Here is a 16,789-nt window from a genome sequence, read left to right as displayed (position 1 = left end):
TGGACGTATCCAAGACTACCATCAGTTAGGAACATAGAAATAGATATTATTTGATGAGTAAGTAAATAGTAAACAGTAAATAAAAAACTAGGGACACCTGGGTGGCTCAGTCAGTTAAGTGTCTGACTTTGGCTCAGGTCACGATCTTGCAGTTCATGAGTTTGAGCCCTGTGTCGGGCTCTATGCTGACAGCTCAGAGCCTAGAGCCTGCTTTGGATTCTGTCTGCCCTCTCTCTCTGCCCCTCCCCTGCTCACACTCTGTCTCTGTCTCTCTCAAAAATAATTAACATTATAAATAAACAAACAAATAAATAAATAAATTTTAAATAAATTAAAAAAACCTAAAAGATTTAATCTTTTCAAAAACATTCATAATCCAAGAAAACCTGATGGATGGGATATGTTTGAATCAGTTTATGGCAACATAGAACATTATGGAGAACTCAGAAAACAAATGTAAGACTTTTGAAGAGATCATCCTAGACAACCCTAGAAGTATCTTTGCACTGTAGAAACAAAATCTTGCTTAGAGGGTGTCTCAGAGAGTATTGTATATTGTAGGTAATCAAAATGCAATTCACATTGACTTAACTAACGAAGGAGATGTATTGCCTGTCATAACTAGAAGATTCAGAGTTAGCAAAGGCTTCAGAATTGATTTCACTCCACAACTCAGCAGTGTCATCAAGGACCCATCTTTCATCGCTCTCCTCTGCCTTACACACTGACACTTTATTTGGAAGAAGGCTTGCCTCAGTACAGGATGGCTGCAGCGGCTCCAGATTTCATATCCTCATGCCATATCATCCAGAGGGTGAGAAAAGATGTTTTTTAGAAGCTCTCTCAGAAGAGTGAGCAACTTCCAAAATTACTCAACAAAGATTTTCTTCTCATTGACCTTAACTGAATCACAAGCACTTTCCCAGTCTAAACTCTCCTCTGGGTGAATTCCATGAACTGATGGCAAAGGACTGGTTTATGATGATTCACTTATTCATTCATTCAATAAATATTTGAGTGCCTATTACATGTCAGGCATTGTTCTAAGCATTTGGAATACAGCAGTAAAGAAAATAAAAATCCATATATTAGTGGGGGAGGGGAGATAGACATTTACACAATAAATAAGTAAATTATATATTAGTTTAAAAGGTGATAAATGCTGTGGAATAAAAAGATAAAGCAGAGGAAAGGGTAATTGGGCTGTTATAAGTTGAAATAGATAGTTTCGATTTTAAACAAGATGGTTAACACAGGACTCATTAAGAAGACAACATTTGAATAAAACCTTCAAGGAAAGGAGAGAGTTATCTATCAGATTATCTTCACAAAAAGCACCCCAAGCAGAGCAAATAGCCAGTGCAATGACTCTAAGGCACGAGCAAGCATAGCACATTCAAAGAATAGCAGTGAAACCAAAGTGTTGCAAAAATGCAACATGAGGTCAGAGACATAATGGAACCAATTATATAAATCTTATGAGCACCTGAAAAGGCTTGACTATTATGTGGAATGAGAGGGGGAGCCACTGTTTTGTTTTGTTTTGTTTTGCTTTCTTTCCCCCTCAGAAATTCCATGATCTGACTTGTTTTTAAAAGGAACCATCCAGCTGATGAGTTGTGAATGGACTATAAGGGGACAAGAGTTGAAATAAAGGGTCCAGTTAGGAGGCTGTTGAAGTAATCCAGGTGAAAGAAGATAGATTCTCAGAATAGGGTGGTAACAAGAGCTGGTGCAAAGTAGTCAGATGCAGGACACGTTTTGTTTTGGTTTGGTTTGGTTTTAAGCCAGCTCCTTGTCCAGGGTGGAGCCCAGTGTGGGGACCCCAGATGGAGACCTGAGCTGAGATAAAGAGTCAGATGATTAACTGACTGAACCACTCAAGCACCCCTGGGACATGTTTTGAAAGTTGAACAAACAGTATTTTTTATTGAGTTATATATAAACTATGAAAGAAAGACAAGAGTTGGGGATGATTCTAAGCCTTTTGGTCTCAGTAACTGTAAGAATGGTGTTCACAGTGATGAAAAAGTTTGGGAAAGAGTAGTATTTCAGTGGAAGATCAGAAATTCAGTTTTGACACATCAGTTTGAGATGATGAGATGGCAGTTGGAAATAGGAGTCACAGTTTGCAAGATAGTACTGAGCTAGAATATAAACTGTGAAGCCATCAGTTAATAGATATTATGAGATCATCAAAGAAATGAGAGATACTGAGGAGAGGTCAAGTGAGATTACAACTGAGAATAGATCATGGGATTTACCATATGAAGATCACTGGGGATTAAAACAGGAGCAGTTTATTTTTTATTTTTATTTATTTTTTATTTTTTTAGTGTTTGTTTATTTTTGAGAGAGAACAAGAGCACAGGGGAGGGGCAGAGAGAGAGGGAGACAGAGGACCTGAAGTGGCTCTGCGCTGACAAAAGGGAGCCCAATGTGGGGCTTGAACTCACAAACCGTGAGATCCTGACCCCAACCGAAGTTGGAAGCTTAACTGACTGAGCCACCCAGGCCCCCTATTTTATTATTTTTAATTCATTTTTTGTTTTGAGAGAGAGAAAGTGCACTTGTGCATGTGAACAGGGGAGGGGCAGAGGGAGAGAGAAAGAGAAAGAGAGAGAGAATCCTAAGCAGGTTCCACACCCAGTATGGAGGGCTTGACTTGGGGCTTGACCTCACAACCATGAGATCATGACCATGAGATCATGACCTGAGCCAGAATCAAGAGCTGGACACTTAATTGACTGAGCCACCCAGGTACCCCAAGATGGGAGTGGTTTTAATGGAGTGGTAAAGAAAGGAGAAAATGTGGCAGAAAGCCTCCATTCCTTTCTTTCTTCTTTGTAGGGAAATATTTTCCCTCATATTACGAGGGGTGTCTAACACTCCACTCTCTGCATTTTTGTTGTTTGCTTGACCAAAAAAAGCGACGTTCTGAGAAGTGACAATATGCCCAGGTCTCTTCAACACTTATGTTTGGAATGCTCCCATCTGGAACCCAGCCACTATGCTGAGAGAAACCCAAGCCAGGTGGAGAGACTATGTGTAGACATTCCAACTGATAGTCCTGATTGATAGTGACAACTGTCAGCATTGTGAGTGAGCCATTTAGTGTCCAGCCCAATCAATCCGTTAGATGACTCCAACCTCAGCCATTGTCTGAGTGCAACCATGTTGTAGGCTGAGTTCCCCAGGAAGCAGATTCTGAGACAGAGGAGGTTCACTAGAGAGTGCTTTGGGTATGCATACCTGTTGAAGGGAAGGGAAGCATAGGAAGCAGGATCGACAGAAGGAGAAATCAAACTTCTAGACAATCTCATCAGAAGTCTGAAGTCAGAAGAACTGACTCCTTTAGGGAGTTCTGAGGCTGGGACAATTCCATATATATCCCAATTTGGGATGAAAAGTGTTGGCCTTTATATTCACATATTCATCAGATATGGACTACCTTGGGAAGAGTAAGAGAACTTAGATGAGGTGATGCTCAGAGGCATTCCCTGAATGACACGAACAGCTGAGGGTTGTCAGCCATGCTCCCAGCAACTGACATAGTATGTCCTTCATTCCTAAAATAAGATCTCATTGACATATCGCAATGTTCACCGTAAAATTCATCATGGATTCCAAGAGAGAATTGGCCAACTGAGCCCAGTCAACACACAGAATCATAAGAGGTGACAATAAATTGTTGTTTTAAACAATTTAGAGCAATTTAGGGTTGAGGAAGTGTGTTAAGCTTCATGGACAACTAGAAGAAAAGAGGAAATAAAGAGTACGCGTCAAAGCTGTTGTATATTAAAAGTACATGGAGAAGAGTAGGCCAGTAGAAAGCCAAGGAAGGAGTGACTGGCAAATAGGGGATATAGCAAGTCTGTTACGCCAGACTTGGCCCTGTAGATTCTCAATCCATCCCTCATTTTTCCTCTACTTGACTGTGTGGCAGTGGAATGGACCAGGACAACCTGCTTTTCCAGGATTCTAATGTTGGTTTCTAAGTGGGATTAGCTATGGAAGGGGATTGATGGAAAATTGCAGTGAGGGAGAAAAGGAGAAATCAAGGGCTTTCTCTCCTTCTCTGGGGTGGTGTCTCTGGTTGTGGCTGTATCTCTTCTTGGGTTGTGGCTTCTGCTAGACAAGTCCTCCATTAGCCGGAATCCCATGAGCACCTTCTCTCCTCTTTGTTCCTCCAGCCTAGGTTGGTACTGAATTTCTGCTGTTGCCAATCTCTGGTTTCCTCAGTATCTCCTGTTTGGCTTTTCATGTTTTGTCACCTGTGTCATCAAGGCCCTGAATTAAATTCCCTTTGTTAAAATACTAAGAAGAGTTTTTGTTTTCTTGATTAGATCCTGATTGACTAGGTCCTGGAAGCCAAGTGAGAAAGTGTGCTAACTGCTGCTGAGAGATCAAGAAGGTGAGGGCTAAGAATTGATTAATGGATTTAAACAAAAAGGACATTGGTGACATGGCCAGAGCAATTTCGTCGGAGTGGTGGGCAAATGAAAGGTCAATCACATGAAATCAGAGACCACTGCCACAGCTGTGGTAGGGTCAATTTTCCAAAGTATTGACGTATGGAACAACTAGACTGGACATGGGGAAATAACCACAGTATCCACTCTCTATTTTTTTTTAAGTTTATTTATTTTTAGAGAGAGGAAGAGAGGAGAGAGCAAGCACGTGTGTGCGAGCAGGTGAGGGGCAGAGAGAGAGGGAGAGAGAGAATCCCAAGCAGGCTCTCTGCTGTCAGCATGAAGCCCCACGTGGGGCTCAATCCCACAATTCATGAGATCACGACCTGAGCCAAAACCAAGAGTTGGACGCTCAAGCAACTGAACCCCCCAGGTGCCTCCACAGTATCCGCTCTCGCTGGGAGAGAGGCAGAAGACTGGGGTCACAAAAGGGAATTTATCTAGGTGGAAAGAGCCAGTAGTCAAAGGCAGAACCTTCCAGTGAATAAACTCAAGGACTTAGGTTCCTGGCAGAAACATGTGCCATAGCAGAAAGATAAAGTCACATAAGGAAAATACAGAAACTTTGTTTACAGCACTGGAAAAACACAGAATTCCTTTGGGGAACAGTGACTTTCTGCTTTCCAAAGTTCATTTTTGGAATGAGGTAAACCAATTAACAGTGTACCATAGATGAGTTTATTGCAAGAAGTTAGTATAAGCTGATAAAATATGTTTATCTGCCATAAACTTCAGAATACAACATTTTTGAGTAGTGAGTCCACTTGAGGGACTCTAACACAAAGAAATAATCCTAAAAAGGAAAATGTTTAGACATGAAGATGAACACCAAACAATTATTTATTAGAATAGAAAAGTGGGAAACATATTAGTTGTTCAGGCATCTAGAAATATGTAGTTAACTATAGAGCACCCACTCAGAACACTATTATAAAAACCTGTAAAAGCTCTGGTTCCATAAAGAAAAGATACAAAGAAAATACAGACAGTTTTATGTTCGGCTTTCAAAATGAAGGATGCAGCACTTCTATGCATAATTATAACTAAGTAGATGTGTGCCAACATTTAAATAACAGTATAAGGGTGATAATGTAGAGACTCTAGGTAATCTTTCTACTTTTCTATGCTTTATTCATTGATCATGTATATTTTTTAATAGTAGGAAAAGAAAAACCTCCTTAAAAGGACAAACAATTTAGGTGACAGGACACAGATTCCCTACTAGAGAAATTCTATGTTTAGTAGGAGGCACGACTAAGCTGGTTTCTTTTATTATTAGGATAGACAATATCTTAGCTAATCAAAGTCTTAATCTGAGTTCTAACTTGTTTCGTGGCTTGTGATTAGCACAATATTTATACTTGTGTCAAAGCTGCCTCCCTTTCTTATCCCAAGCTTTTAATTCACATGTCATATTGCAATGCTTGAACTCACAAAATTGCATCTATGCAGATGTCACAGCCAACTGCTGCAAGTTTCTGGGATCCTAATTATATAAATGAGAGCTTGTGTTGCATGCAAATGGACTGAAAATCTTCACAGAGAGAGGAATTTAAAAAAAAAATAGGCTGTATTAAAAATATCTTTAACACAATCCTTAAGAGGAAAAAAAAATGGAGGATTGAGTCTGAGATGAAATTATGCTACTCAAATATATTATGAGTTCTCAGTCCCTGATTTGAAAAGATCCATCCACAATCTCCCCATCCAGAACCAACATCGTTTTGAAACCACTCTGTTATTTCAAAACCTAAATGGATAGCATAAATGTTATGCTTTCTTTATATTGTTGGAGAGTATATGCTGACAAAAGATAAGGCAGCTTTCAGACAGTAAGTTAAGCTTAGAAGAATGTCAGTGTCAACCAGTATAGTAATTTTAACAAACCCCAACAACAAAGAAATATTTGAGATTCCATTGTAAATGAGGAGAATTCAATAGTTCTTATTGCTTCTTCCTAAGGTTAACCAAGAAGCCTCAATCAGCATTATCTGCCTGGCTTTGATCATAACAACAAAACATTCCAGATATCTAATGCAGACAAGGAGTAGAGATCTAAATTTCAGTTACTCTTACATTCCTCAAATTATTTTAAGAGATGAATAAGCAACAGATATGTTGATTTGGTAACCCAAGAGATTTTTAATCAGGTGTATAAATGTTTTCTCCAAAATTTAGCATTCTTCCTTCCTTGGATTGGGCTCTGTGTTTTTTTTCCTACTCACAAAAGTTCAAATTCATCTTTACTCATTGAAAGATTAGAGAAGAGTCTAATAGATTCAAGTTTTAATAACACCTACGTCAAAAACAAAGTACTGATTTATACAATTAACATAAACTAATAAGATCATACTTTATATAATTATTATATAAGCAATGAGTATAGCATAGTTTTAAAAGTGAAGACCTATGGGTCAGTGTTCCTGGATTCAAATTCTGCCCTTACCACTTAGTCAACAGTGACCACAGGTGAGTCCCTTACTTCTTCGAGACCCATGACGTCATTCATGAAATAAGGATAACAATAGTACCTTCCTCCAAGGAGTAGTGTGTGACCGGATGAATTAATACATGTGAGGCCTTTAGAGGGATGCCTGGTACATTGTGTGTATTTTAAAAGTGTTTGCTGTGATTACAATTGGCAACTTTTGTGTCCGGCTCCAGGAAATTCTTTGGAGATGATTATACCCACCCTCCAAGATAATATGGTAGGACTGATAATTAATCTCTAGTTCATTTAAGTGAACATCTGGTCAAGTTTTCATTCCAAACAATATCAGTCGGAATGACTTAGCCAGACCATGACTAAATAAGGCAAGCATTCTCTAATTCTACTGTACTGCTGACCAAGAATGTTTTTCCCCTCTGCTTAAGGCCAGATACAATGTTAAGGGTGGTAATTCATTTTATTTTACAGACAAGGGAGTGTTTAAGCTAAATACATGGATTCCAACTACAAATATCTGGGTAAAATATTTTTTTTGAAGTAGAAACTTACAACACCATCCATATTTTCCAGGAATTTCTCCACCAAATCTTGATTATTTTGTATGATAATTTCTCTCCCATAGGGAGAAAAGATGGAGCCAATGTAACAGATTTTACAATTGGCAATCTTTACCAAAGTTGCATACTGCTCTGTAAAATGTAACACCTCTTATCTGTAAAACCTTGATGTCTTGGATTCTAAAAATAGCACATACCTCTTTACTCCATAGGAATAAGAGAGAAAAAGAGATCTTTGAGGTTGTCTGTTAGTCAACCACCCCACTTTATTTTTTATTTTTTAAAGTTTATTTATTTATTATTTTTTTTAAATACCCGTTATATTTTACCATGAATTTTTAAAAATATTTATTTATTTTTGAGAGAGAGAGTGGGGGGGCAGAATGAAAGAGAAAGACAAGAGGATACAATGTGGGGCTTAAACCTACGAACTACAAGATCATGACCTGAGCCGAAGTTGGACACCTAACCAACTGATCCACCCATGGGCCCCTAAAGTTTATTTATTTATTTTGAGACAGAGAGAAAACACGTGTGCTCACAAACAGGAGCAGAGAGAGAGGGAGAGAGAGAATTCCAAGCAGGCTCCATGCTGTCAGCACAGTGACCGACCTGGGGCTGGATGCCAGGAACCATGAGATAATGACCTGATCTGAAAGCAAGAGTTGAACCCTTAACCGACTGAGCCACCCAGGTGCCCCTCAACCACCTCATTTTAGACAGGAGATAATTTAAGAGAGAAGAAGAAAAGTGGCTTATTTAAGGTCACATGGCAAATTTAGGATAAAACTGGGACAGGAGTTGGATCCCCTAATTCCTCAGGCAGTGCTTTCCACTGTTGCCATGAATTCCCAAATGCCACACCTGCAGTGATGGAAAAGTGGGTGTCTGCACGTTAACTTCCAGAGAGATATCAGCATAGATTTCCTTCCTCTACTGTGTTTGCAAACTGAAACCGAATTTCTTTTTCATCGTGACCATCTGGACACCTTATATAGTATATTTGGTCGTTTAAAAAATAAAACAAATTGCAGGTGCCCCCCCAAAATTCCACTTAGTGTTCAACAAACCATTGTACCCGGGATGATCCTGCCTATCTATTATTGAAGACTCGGTGTGTGCCAAGTCCTGGGTTAAATGCTCTATAGGGATAACTTCGTTTACTGCTCACAGAAACCTTATGATATAGCTAATATTATCACCACTTTTTGACGGTTGAGAAAAATCAAGACTTAGGGAAGCTAAGTCAATTGCCCAAAGTTACACAGGTATGGGGTATTAGAGTCTAGTCATACAGTTTGGTGATCTTACTCCCAAGCCTAGGGGTTAGGCTTTTTCTATGTTGGGGCTATCACTGCCATCCATAGATCTATCACTAATTGTTCTCTTTCTTGCTTTAAAATTCGCAAGAATGTTCTCTAGGTTTGTTGCCCTGATACTGTTTTTTTCCCCCAGTTTTTATTTTATGTATTTAACAAACATACAACAGTTAGGTGCCGGCCATTGTTCTACACAATCTATACATATCACACATACATTCATTTAATCTTTACCACAACCCAATGAGTTAGGTAAAATGAACATGTTCACTTTTTATTTTGAGTATAGTTGACTCACAGTGTTACATTAGTGTCAGGTGTACAACATAATGATTCAACAAGTGTATAAATTATGCTGTGCTCACAAATGTAGCTGCCATCTGTCACCATACAATCCTACCGCAATACCATTGACTATATTCCCTATGCTGTGCCTTTCATCCCTGTGACTTATTGATTCCATAACTGGATATTAACACCCTCATTTTTAGGTAAGGAAACTCAGGCATCTGTGTAACTTGCCCAAAATGATACAGCTATTAAATGACAGACTCTACCACAACGTTCCATGATTTTAGGTTATTTATTTCTTCTTTCTTTCTTTCTTTCTTTCTTTCTTTCTTTCTTTCTTTCTTTCTTTCTTTCTTTCTTTCTTTCTTTCTTTCTTTCCCCTTCCTTCCTTCCTTCCTTCCTTCCTTCCTTCCTTCCTTCCTTCCTTCTTTTCTTTTTAAGAGCATACTTTTGAAAGGAACTTAAAGGAGAAGTGTTCTGAGAGAAGGAAGCTTGGTTAGGCCCAGGTTCTTCTTCATTTCCATACTATGGTAAGCTTTGGGATATGCTGAGGATCACAATCTGAAAATCACTGCTTTAGAATGTGTTTAAATACTTTTTCTTCCTCAGTTATTCCATATAATTGTTACCTGTTCTCAAACCAGAGGAACTGTGTAGCCACAAGCAATGACTTGCAGATGATTATGCCACCATTAAAAGGGATAATTATAAGGACTATGTAATAACATGGCCAGGTGGCTATAATGCAATATTGAGTGGAAAAAAAGGAACACAAAAGTGCATCCATTGTCTGATTATATCTATATAAAAATCTATATGCCTATACATCTTTGAATGGCTATGTTAGAGCCGTGGAATTATAGGTTATTTTTTAAGTTTCATCTCAAGCTACTCTATCATTTAATTAAAAGCAACACCAACAAAACACTGAAATAAAGAAAGATTCATGAGGAAGGACATATTCTTCACCTGAAGCAAAGACTTAGTTGTAGTGATCTATCAGGATAGTGATTCTTCTTTAGATTATGTTTTTGGAATATCTGTCTTATAATGATCTCCTGGCACTTGGTAGATTATTTTAAGGGCATTACTCTTGAAAGTTAGTCAAGAGCCTGATAAAGTGACTTATGCCCATTCTCTTGAAGCATAAGTTAACCATTAAAAGTACTATTTATGGTGAGCATGTTATGATATAGGAGCAAGCTTATACCACATGGAAAGCAATATAATGTTGAAAAGGAAAGCAAAGTGTAATGTTGCACATATATCTTATGATCACAGTTATCTTTATACATATTCGTTATCTATTTTGGAGACAGAGAAACAGAGCATGAGCAGGAAAGGAGCAGAGAGAGAGAAGGAAAGAGAGAGAATCCCAAGGGGCCTGAACTCAGGAACTGTGAGATCATGACCTGAGCCAAAATCAAGAGTCAATAGCCTAATCAACGGAGTCATCTAGGCGCCCCTATTTTGTTTTTAAATACAGTTCAACTTCGAAGGTATTAAAAAATTAGAAAAAGAAAATAGTATGTCGGTTGCATTTTTCATTTGAGACCATAGAAATGATTCTATTTAAGAATTACCCACACCACATCAGACACTCCCAAACCTGGCTTGTTATCAGAACAACTGGGAAGCTTTTAGAAATAATAGGTGCCAGGGGAAGCAGGGTATTATGCCTCAGGACACAAGTGACGGTGTCTTCTCTGGTTTGTGGAAGCAAAGATCTGTAACTAGGCCAACAAATACCATCCTGCAGTGACCAGTTGTTCTGATTTTCCCCCTGCCTGTTTGGATTTTAGTATTTAAATGTCCTGCATCTCAGGAAGCTCCTCAGTCCTGGCCAAACAGGGATAGTTGGTCATCCTAAATCATCTTTCCAGACACCTAGCCAGAATACACCCGAAACTCTTCTAGTCATGATGCAAACAGAGAGAAATGAGAACCAGAAAGAATGGAGTGAAACCTTTGAAGTGCCTAAGTCATTTCTTTGTGGAGCATTGAGACCGTTAAAAGGGTCATATTTGAAAAACGAAAAACCACTTAGATTTTTCATCTTCTAACTTCCTGAATGTTTCTCTTTCCCAATGAGATTTCATTTAAGAGAACACGATACAGATTCTTAGCTGTTCTGAGTTCTTTCTAAAATGCTTCTTAGGAAAAGGCCCAAAGAACGACAGTTTTATCCAAAATGTAGGTCCAGTCCTCAGCCATCATGAGTAAACACTGCCTTTATTTTTGTTTCTTTTTATTCGACTTGCCAATGGTAAGATAATAAACTCACACGTTAACAAGAGGGCTTTCTTTCAAAGTCTGGACTGGAATTAAAGTGTTTGGGTCATTTGTTTTATCTGTTGAAGTTGGAATGGGGTAGGGTATAATTCCGGCATTATATTCCCTCGACCGTTTGTTCAGTAACAATGCAGTTAGAGGTACACAGTGGAGGGAGCAATGTTTGTTATTATTTGAGATTTATTCTACTAGGAGGAGTACACACTGAACCTTGAGAAGTTACACAAATTTAAGCAACCCTCTTATAAATGTAGTACAGAGAGACTTTTTGCCCTCTCTGCATCAAATCATAGCGTGTGGGGAAAAAACCGACCAAACAGTTGTTTTTCAATCGTTGTCCCAAATCAAGCTATATTATTTTCCCAGTAAAAATAAAACACTGTTATTTTTACCTTTCTCAACTCTCTGTTAAGGAGAAAGAAATTATATGGAAGTTCTAAAAGATATGATTTCATAACAAGTCCTTTTGACATTTATCCACAGTGCAGAATCTTGGGTAACGTTGGCTTATAAAATTTTAATAACTTTGGCTCTGCTTTCAAGTGTCTTATTTACTTTAACAACAGGCTTCCTGACCAGCATCACAGAGCAAGTAATCTATTGCTAAATCCGCCTGTCATCCTGGCTGGGGCCAAGGAAAATCAAGGGATGGCAAAGCTTTGGAGAAGCTGAGGTAAGTAGTGTACAGGCAGCAGGCATATCGTGTCGTGACTCCACACACTGGCTCTGGAGGCAGGCTGGTTGTGTTCAGATCCGGGCTTTCCCTCTTGCTAGCTCTGCAACCACAGACAAAGCCTCAGTCCTCATCTGTAAAATGGAGTGATAGTACTGACCCTATAGAGCCTTTCTGCGGCTTGAATGAAATAAGCAAATCAGCTAGCACAGGGTCAGAAGTGAGGGGTGTGCTAGGTAAGTGTTGGTGGCTAATGTACATTTCTCTTCTTCATTCTCCGTGTTTCAAACACATAGGATACAATAGTTCCTAAAAGAAACTACAGGTTCGATTTTCACCAGAGGCCTTCACAGCGGCTATTTTGCCTGTGGGAAGCTCCCCTCGCCCTTAGCTCACTAACCCTCTGCATCCCACCAGTCCCAATCCTCCAGGGAGGCCCTCCCCAGTCACCTAAGCCATCGGCTCTTGTGGCATGGCCTATAACAAGCACCTAACAAGTGATAATTATACACTAACCTCATTGTCATTTAGAAGCTTAATGCTGTAAATCCAATACATGGGAGAAGATAGCTTTATAAAATAATGATGTTTATAGCCAATGTCTTCCCACCTCTTGTTGCAAGTAATCAGATTATAGCAGAATGTATCACATAGCGTTGGCTGGGTCTCAATAATTCTTATATTAATATCATGGGTTTTGCCATATCTGTACAATATCCATATTATTTGCCCAGAATTCTCTTTATATTGTTTAGGTTAATTTGTTTTGAGGAAATAGTAAATATCATAACCCTTAATGAGAAACCAGTCTTTGGGAACCACTGATCTACTTCACCTCTATCCTTTTCCACGTTAGGAAACAGGCCTAGAAAAGGGAAGGAACTTATCTACCTTTTTTACCAGGTAAAAACTTACCTACCTACCATTCTTTTACCAGGCATATATACATCAGTGATACTAATTCAGCTCTCCCACCTAGTCTGCATCCTTTACAGTGTTCCCCACCACCTTGAGTAAATTTTATCCCTGACAGGACCTGTTTCAGTTTGGTTGACGCATGTGGAAGGGAATAATAGAATAATTCATACTCATTTTGAAAAACTTATAAAACTAACTTAAGGTTCACACTGGTGGTAGCTGTTTCTAACAGAAAATAGTGCCTTGATCCAAGGGTATGATTTGTGTTTCCGAAACCATGATAGACCAGTGACTTCCTTCCCTGTCTCTTAAGATCCACTCCAGTAACTTCTCCTTAGTTTATCGACAAGTAAAAACAGTAAAGGTAATTAGAACAAATTTCATCATTGCAGTAATGGTATTGTAATGGAAAAGCTGCCTCTTCTTTCTAAAAAGCTTTGTTAAGATAAATTTACATGTCCTAAGATTATAGTATGCAATACAATGTTTTTGGTACATTCCCGGGTTGTGCAACCATCACCACAATATAATTTTAAAATATTGTTCCCCCCACCCCCCGCCAAAGAAACCAGTATTCATTACCAGACAATCCCCTTTTCCCTTCTTTCCTACTCAGTAGTGTTCCCTCAGCACTAAGTAATCACTAATCTATTCAACCTACTTTCTGTCTCTATGAAATTGCCTATCCTGGACATTCCATGAAAGTGGAGTCATATGAGATGTGGTCTTTTGTGACTGGCTTCTTTCACTTAGCATCATGTTTTCAAGGTTCATCATGTTGTAACATGTATCAGTACTTCATTCCTTCTTTAAAAAAATTTTTTTAATGTTTATTTATTTATTTATTTTTTTGAGAGAGAGAGCATGACAGAACACAAATGGGGGGAGAGGCAGAGAGAAAGGAAGACACAGAATCCGAAGCAGGCTCCAGGCTCTGAGCTGTCAGCACAAAGCCCAACATGGGGCTCGAACCCACGAACTGTGAGATCATGACCTGAGCCGAAGTTGGACACTTAACCAACTGAGCTTCCAGGGTGCCCCAGTATTACTCAGCTTTATTTTTTTTTTTAATTTTAATTTATACTTTTTAATTTACATCCAAATTAGTTAGCATATAGTGCAACAATGATTTCAGTAGTAGATTCCTTAGTGCCCTTTACCCATTTAGCCCATCCCCCCTCCCACAACCCCTCCAGTGACCCTCAGTTTGTTCTCCATATTTATGAGTCTCTTCTGTTTTGTCCGCCCCCCCCCCCCCTCCCCCGTTACTCAGCTTTAAAAAGGGATGAAGCAATGGGGCACTTGGGTAGCTCAGTCGCCTGGAGCTTGATTCAGATTCTGTGTCTCCCTCTCTCTCTTCTCTGCGCTCTCCCCAACTCATCCGCTCTCTCTCAAAAATAAATAAACATTAAAAAAATAAAGCTGAGTAACACTGCATTGTATGAATATACATTCATTAGTTGATGGACATTTGGGCTGTTTTCACTTTCTATTATAAAATGATGCCATTATGAATATTCAAGTACAGGTTTTTGTGTGGATGTATGCTTTCATTTATTTTTCCTCTTCTTTCTTTCTTTTTTTCTTTCTTTCTTTCTTTCTGAGAGAGAGAGCATGAGTGGGGTTGGGGAGAGGCACGGGGGGGGGGGGGGGGACAGGGGATCTGAAGCAGGCTCTGTGCTGACATTACTGAGCCCAACACAGGATTCCAACTCACAAACCCTGAGACTGAACTCACGAACCCTGAGATCATGACCTGAGCCAGAGTTAGATGTTCAACCAACATCTGAGCCACCCAGGTACCCCATGTATGCTTTCATTTCTTTGGGGTATATATACCTACGAGTGGGACAACTGGGTCATATGGTAATTTTATGTAAAACTACTGTTTTGCCTGCCTAAAATCCTTGGCTCCTCCTTCTAATAACAGTTCTTCCTGCCTCCATTCCATTTTGCTGTATAATTTCTTCCATGTTGGCTGCAGTCTTGGTGAAACTGTCAATCTCCCAGTCTGGAACTTCCCTGCCAAGGGGTGAGCATGTGACCCAGGTCCTACCAATCAGCTGCCTTTTCCCTGGTATTTGATTCTTTGTTAGAGAGAGAGAGTGAGGCCAAAAGGAACAGGGTCTCATCCATCACTGTCCAATCACTTCCTACCATCTACATCTCAGAGCTGCATGTACACATCAGCTTTTTAAAGTACTGACTTCTACCATATCCTTCCAGTCACTTCTTTGATTTTGTTTTTGCCTTAAGCAGGCCAAAGATAGCTTTGTTGCTTGTTTCCACCTTTAGCTTCAACTGGAATACTTTCTTTGGATCAATAAAAAGTATGCATATTTATTACCCCAAATGAGTCTTTCTGTTGATGCTATCTATAATTTAATCAACTCAAATCCTCTCCCCATCCCAGTCCATCTTCTAAGAAGGAAAGGAAAACCACCCTCCCTTATATGCCCTGATCCCAAAAGCCCTGAATTCACCCTTTGTCCCAAAGACAAAGATACAGATGCCAGAGCCACAAGAGATGGCTTTTTCCTGGTCAAGCTGTGTTCTGAGGCTTTCACAAAGCATGTCCCTGCTTCATCTATATGAAAAGGGTACAGTTAAAACAAATTAAAGATTTGCATGCCTTCATCCTGCATTAAGCCACAGACCCACAGAAGTGTTCTTCAAACCCAGAGATTAGGTTTTAAACCCTCTTCTTTCCAATGGTGAAACATAAAATGCACAGGACAATTAAAAATATGATTTTATTCAGGTTGTTGCAGTAAGGAAAATGTTCATTAATGAAAAGCATCTCAAAGAAATGCATGAGGACCTGTGGTTTTATAGAAGGAAGTAGACAGGGGAATCATGAGGTAGACAGTGGAGGTGGGTCTTAACTGAGTCATATGGAAAGAGTGGTTCTTTGTGGTTAGCTCTTTCCTGAAACAGTGAAGCTAGGGGAGTTCTTTTTTGGTAGAAGAACTTTTTTGTAGCAGAGTGCCTAGTTAAAGTTCAATGTCTTCCCTCTGTCCCTTCCTCCCTCCCTCCCTTCCTTCCTTCCTTGTTGCCTGCCTGCCTTCCTTCCTTCCTTCCTTCCTTCCTTCCTTCCTTCCTTCCTTCCTTCTTTTCTTCCTTCCTCCCTTCCTTCTTCTTTCCATACTTTTGTTCATTCTGGAAATACGTATTACGTATTTATTTTTATGCTGGCACCAGAGCTCTGGCCTTAGGAAGGGAGTCTGATGTCAAGGTCCCTATGGAAGGAAACAGAGCTTAGTAGATGCTGGACCCGCACAGGTTGAGAGAGCACTGGGTTTTGAGCCAGATGCTTAACTTCCTCTTTCCTGTCATTCCCATGTCCATGTCACCTCCCCTCTCTTGGTCTCTGTGCTTTTGATCAAGATGCCCCTCTGTCATGTAAAATGTAGAATAGAACTTCTACGTTTTCCTACTCCCTCTCAGGTCAATCTTAGTGCTTTTTCCTGCAAGGAACTTTTCTAGATTTCCAAGTGAGTACATGAAATGGCTTTAGGAAGCTTCCATGGTCCCATCTAAGCCCCATGGCATTCTTTAATAGAGATGGCTTACTTTTTCTTGTTTTATGTAAAGTGGTTTCTAAAACCAAGTGCTTTCTTACCAAGAGGTAAGCTTGAGGATAGCCTTCAGTCCTCTCCTCTAACTGGACTGTCTCCCCTAAATGCCTCATATAGAAATTCCGTTAGGTTCCTAAAGCTGAATGAATCTCTCCTTCTCATACTTATATTCTTTAATAATCTGCCTTCTTAAAAGTATTTATAAATGTCTGCCCTGGGAGTTTGCAAAACTCTTTTTAT

General features: G+C 39.4%; 1 long non-coding RNA gene across 1 annotated transcript in view; it reads left to right on the top strand.

Moving 5' to 3' along the window:
- Nucleotides 1–12,160, top strand: part of LOC113594530 (uncharacterized) — a 56,493-nt gene extending 44,333 nt beyond the window's left edge. The window contains exons 3-4 of the long non-coding RNA XR_008298629.1: nt 4,347–4,414; nt 11,947–12,160. This is a non-coding gene — a long non-coding RNA (uncharacterized LOC113594530). The remainder of the gene's footprint in view (nt 1–4,346; nt 4,415–11,946) is intronic.
- Nucleotides 12,161–16,789: the final 4,629 nt, after the last annotated feature.

Source organism: Acinonyx jubatus, chromosome A1 (assembly GCF_027475565.1).
Source record: "Acinonyx jubatus isolate Ajub_Pintada_27869175 chromosome A1, VMU_Ajub_asm_v1.0, whole genome shotgun sequence".
Lineage (NCBI taxonomy): Eukaryota > Metazoa > Chordata > Mammalia > Carnivora > Felidae > Acinonyx > Acinonyx jubatus.
The sequence above is the reverse complement of the archived record's forward strand: the minus strand, read 5'-3'. Positions and strand labels throughout refer to the sequence as shown.